Source organism: Prorops nasuta, unplaced genomic scaffold (genome assembly GCF_024137725.1).
Source record: "Prorops nasuta isolate Cenicafe-Biocafe unplaced genomic scaffold, Cenicafe_Pnas_1.2 PNAS00013, whole genome shotgun sequence".
NCBI classification, from domain to species: domain Eukaryota; kingdom Metazoa; phylum Arthropoda; class Insecta; order Hymenoptera; family Bethylidae; genus Prorops; species Prorops nasuta.
This window is the reverse complement of record NW_027116810.1, coordinates 2,527,143-2,532,247: the sequence shown is the minus strand read 5'-3', so window position 1 is coordinate 2,532,247 and position 5,105 is coordinate 2,527,143.

Here is a 5,105-nt window from a genome sequence, read left to right as displayed (position 1 = left end):
CAGAACAAAGAACGGCATTCGAATTTCTGAAGGATGCACTTTGCAAAGAACCTGTATTGCAATACCCAGACTTCAAAAAGCCCTTCACCCTCGCAACCGACGCGTCAGGATATGCGATAGGAGGAATACTGAGCCAGGGAGAACCCGGGAAAGAGCTGCCGATAGCCTATGTATCCCGGACCCTGACTAAATGCGAAATCAATTACAGCACTATTGAGAAAGAATTATTGGCCATCGTGTACTGTACCGCGCAATGGCAGCCCTATTTATACGGGCGGAGGTTTACCTTGATCACAGATCACCGACCCTAGTTTGGCTTCACAACAACCGGGACCAGTCCTCCAGGATAGCCAGGTGGGGACTAAAACTATCCGAATTTGAATATGCCATTAAATACAAACCAGGGAGATTAAACACAAACGCCGACGCCTTATCGAGAAATGTTTCAATATTCCCGATCCGTCCAAGGGATAGAGAAACTGATAGCGATTCGTCAGAAGCAATTTTCGACCCTCCCAGAAAGAAAAGGCTGCAAATAGTGATGTCTGACGAAGACCAACAAGGACAACCAGGAATAAAACCCGAACCAAGCCCCCGTACCCACCGAAGGGATAGGGAAACGGACAGCGACGCATACGAAAAGATTTTCGAACCCCCCAGGAAGAAGAAGTTACGGACAAGGGTGTCCATTGACGAGAGAACCGAGGAACCAGAAGCAGTGGCTCGAGAACCGAACGTGTATGTGTTCGAAACTCAGAAGGATGCATCTAGCAATAGGGGCAGCCCAGGCCGAATCGACATGGAAAGGATAAATAGCCTCCCAGAAACAGACATAGAACTATCGATTCCCGATATTGAGGAACGAATCCCATACGAGATTAACGAACCTGACGTCGCTACTCTACATCAGGGATCCGAGGAAGACGCCGATTCAGAAAGCGAAAGGGAAATCGAGAACTCCGAACCAGAAGACGATGAACGTGGCTCCGTCATGGAAGGGACGAACGAAATAGTACAAAGACTTGATAGTGACGCGCAGCAGGAGACAATCACCGTGACGGAAAACCGAGATCCAATACATCTAATAAATGATAACCTAGTTTACTTGGTGACAAAACAGGGACACCCACTAGATATAGGAGCAATGATCTTGAAGGAAGAAAACAAATGGCCACCCTTAGAAGAACTGATGGTAGGGAGAGGAAAGATTAAAAAGGTGGGAAGCAAATACCACATAGCACTCGCGGCAAACCACAGCATACATGCAGCCGTAGAAGAAATCGATCTTGCCGAATGTTTCTCATGTTTGTCGTTAATGATGATGGACCACGAAATAACGTCGGTCGCCATAGCGAAAACAGAAAACCTGAACGGAATAACTTGGAGGAGAATTATCCAAATTATGGAGGAAAAACTGAACGGAGTGGCCAACAAAATCACTGTTACATTGAACTTAACCAGACCCTTGGAGCAACACGAAAGGCTTGAGGTATTAAAGGGTTTTCATGAATCAGCTTACGGTGGGCATAAAGGAATACATAAAACCTTACAACGTATCCGCCAATACTACTATTGGAAGGGGATAAAGAACGACATACAAGAATACATAGCCAGATGTAAAGAATGTCAGCTGAACAAAATAGTGCAGCGCAGAACCAAACAACCCATGATCCTAACAGATACTCCAGGGAGTGCTTTTGATAAAGTATCAATGGACATAGTGGGACCCTTACCCGAAACTGATCAGGGAAATCTGTATATATTAACAATCCAAGACCTACTAACGAAATACTCGTTAGCGATACCTTTAAAAAGGGCAGACTCGATACAGATAGCCGACGCATTCACCAAAAACTTCATATGCAAATTCGGATCACCAAAGGCGATACTGACGGATCAAGGAAGCGCATTTAACAGCGTAATGATGAAACGAATGATGAAACAATTGCGAATCAGACACTGGACCACCACGGCTTATTACCCTCAGAGCAATGGATCCATAGAGAGATCCCATCGCGTTCTGAAGGAATATCTGAGGATCTATGTGGATAAAACCAATAATTGGGATCAATTTCTGGAGTTAGCATCGTTCTCGTACAACACTAGCGTACACCAGGGTACGAAATTTACCCCTCATGAGTTGGTGTTCGGGACCATAGCAAATGTACCGCTGGGAAAGACGCCACCTACTTGGGAAACAGAAACCTACCCTGGATACTGGGAAAATCTGAAAGGAAAAATCAAAGACCTCCAAGCTGAAGCCATGGACAACTTGGCTAAAGCAAAGGTGCGAAGCAAGGACTATTATGACCGAAAGATCAACCCTTGTAGCTTTAGAATAGGAGATAACGTCCTACTACTCAACGAAACTGGCGGAAAACTCTCCCCTAGGTTCAACGGACCGTACAAGGTGATAAGGGTCACCGAACAAAATAACGTGACCATAAAAACCGGGAATAGAGAGAAAACCGTTCACGCGAATAAATTACGGAAGGTCCGGGTGAACGCCAGCGATAGCGACGACTCCAGCGACTTGTAAACGAAAAGGAGTGGGGTTTATAGTCTCCGGGACTCTATCAACAAACAAAAAGAGGTTTAAAGTCTCTAAGACTATATATATATACAAAAAACTAAAAAGGTTTTGAGTCGCCAGGACTGTAGAAAAAAAAAAACTAAAAAGGTTTTGAGTCGCCAGGACTGTAGAAAAAAAAAAAAAAACTAAAAAGGTTTTGAGTCGCCAGGACTAGAAATAAAGAAAATAAAAGGGTTTAAAGTCCTTAAGACTGACGAGGATAGGATCACGCCCTTTAACGCACATACATCTTTGTTTTTTCGTCGAAGACGTTTGGGTTTGGGACCCCAATTGAGGCGAAAACTCTCAGGAATCGGGATGCGCGGCACCCGACTGAGAGCCTCCCTATCCAACCCGCACTCAGTCTCGACGTTGATCCGCAAAAGCTCCCGGAGACGTGCCACCTCGGCCTTAAATTCATCCCCGTGCGCTCCATTCGGACCTCGGGCACACCCATGCATATCCAAGTACGCATGAATCATCTCATGCAGAACCGTACGCACCAAATACGCGCGAGTTTGGCCTGCATGTGTTTTAGATGAGATCACAATCTCCTTAAGTCCAAATATGGTGCGACCAAAATCGCTGGTAACCCGGGTCGACCACCTTATAGAGTATCCCGGCAAATCGTCGTTAAAGGCCAGGATTTTAAATTGCCGGAACATCTCTTGGAGGTCTGGAGGATTGTCCGGCTCGAATAGAGGGTAAATCGGACTGACCCTTTTAGGATTGAAATTTGGCGGAAGCTCCAAAGGGCGGGTTAAACCCAGATTCCAGAAATAAGGAGGCGCCGTAAAGTCTTTAACCAAGGGACCAGATGAGGTAGAGGGCTCCATAACTTAGGAGAATACCTACAAAAGAGGAAGAATAGAAGAGGGGCACCAAAGATATAGGACCAAAACGAGAAATAATCACTCACCACCAAATGTTCAGATCCGGATAACCTCAGCGTGTAACTAACCTACACGGCAGGAGCAGAGGGCTCACGCAACGGACTAAGAACCACACGACTTATCACGTTAACGTCTCTCGACGGAATGCGCATAGATTGCGCAGATGATTGAAATGTTAGGGACTAACATTAAACTAAGGGGGGGGATGTTGCGTCCTGATAGGCCAGCACAATTATTTTTCCCACGAGACGACCACACTGGACCACGAGGACGGAAGCAGCCGAATCAGGGGATACGCTACCAAGAGGACACCGCCAACGGGAATGCCTATATCTCAATACCTGGAAGAGATACGGAGATACCAAGCGGACCAATGGGAAGCTAGAAACCTGCAGGATATATAATGTCCAGTTTAGAATTGGATATCATCTACCGTTTAGGAGTTATAAACAAAAGAAGTCATCCCATCTTCTGAAGATCGGGACTAAGGAACAGGTGGTGGGGGAACTATTCGAAGCCACCTCAAAACTTCAGATATTAATAATTAATTAACTAGTAAGGATAGAGAGTCGAAACTCGGTGGGGTTTATCAACGTTGTTGAAGGATTGTTTATGTTAAGTTTCATTAAATTACAACAATGTTTAAGCTCTCGCCTGTGATTGGCTCTAGTCCAAATGGTGGGGGAACTACCTCGGACCATATCGAAACTTTAGATGTTAATAAATAAATAATGAGTTAAGTTACGAAGCCGAAACTTGGAGGGGATTATCAACATTGCTGAAAGAATGTTTATGTTAAATCTCACTAAATTGTGACAATGTTTAATCTCTCGCCTGTGATTGGCTCAAATCCGGGTAGTGGGGATTACTTCAGACCATGTCAAGACTTCGAATACCAATAAATAATTAATTAACGAAGACATTAAGTCGAAACTTGGTAGGATTTGTCAGCAGGGGTGAAGGATTGTTTATGCCAAATCTCAGCCAGATACGAGCATGTAAAGATGATACCTATAACTATTTCGGATATTAATGTTTAATAAATAACTAAGGAAATAATTAGTAATTAAGAAATCCATGTAAAATAACATATGATTAAGAACTTCCTATGTAAATTAGAATAAGGAACTATGTGAAACTAAAGGATACACCGTGAGAGAGAATCCCTGCTCCCTGATTGGTGCGGCGGTGGAACGTGTGAATTCTTGAGCGGTCTCTCTCCATGGTCCGTCCTCTAGTATATAAGGCGGTGCCATATCGGTGCCAGGAAGCAGTAGTTGTAGCTGTAGAACTGTATCTCATCCTCGTTTCCATACGACTGGAACGAAATAAAAGAGTTTTTGATAGAAAGGAAAATTTCTTAAGACAGTGCGGACCACCGCAACTTTTGAACCTTTCACAGGAGAAAGTGCGGACCACCGCAAACTCCTTCTAGGCCCACATCCGGAAGGTGCGGACCACCGCAAACCGGTTGTGTTAAATCAATCTACAGGCAGTGCGGACCACCGCAACCTGGTTTTTCCAGCCCAAGGCCAGTGCGGACAACCGCAATCCTTGCGGTCTATTGGGAGGGAAATCTACTTTGACCCTGGACCCCCCGTCGATCAAACCCAGAAGACGTCGTAGGAGAGGAGGAAGGA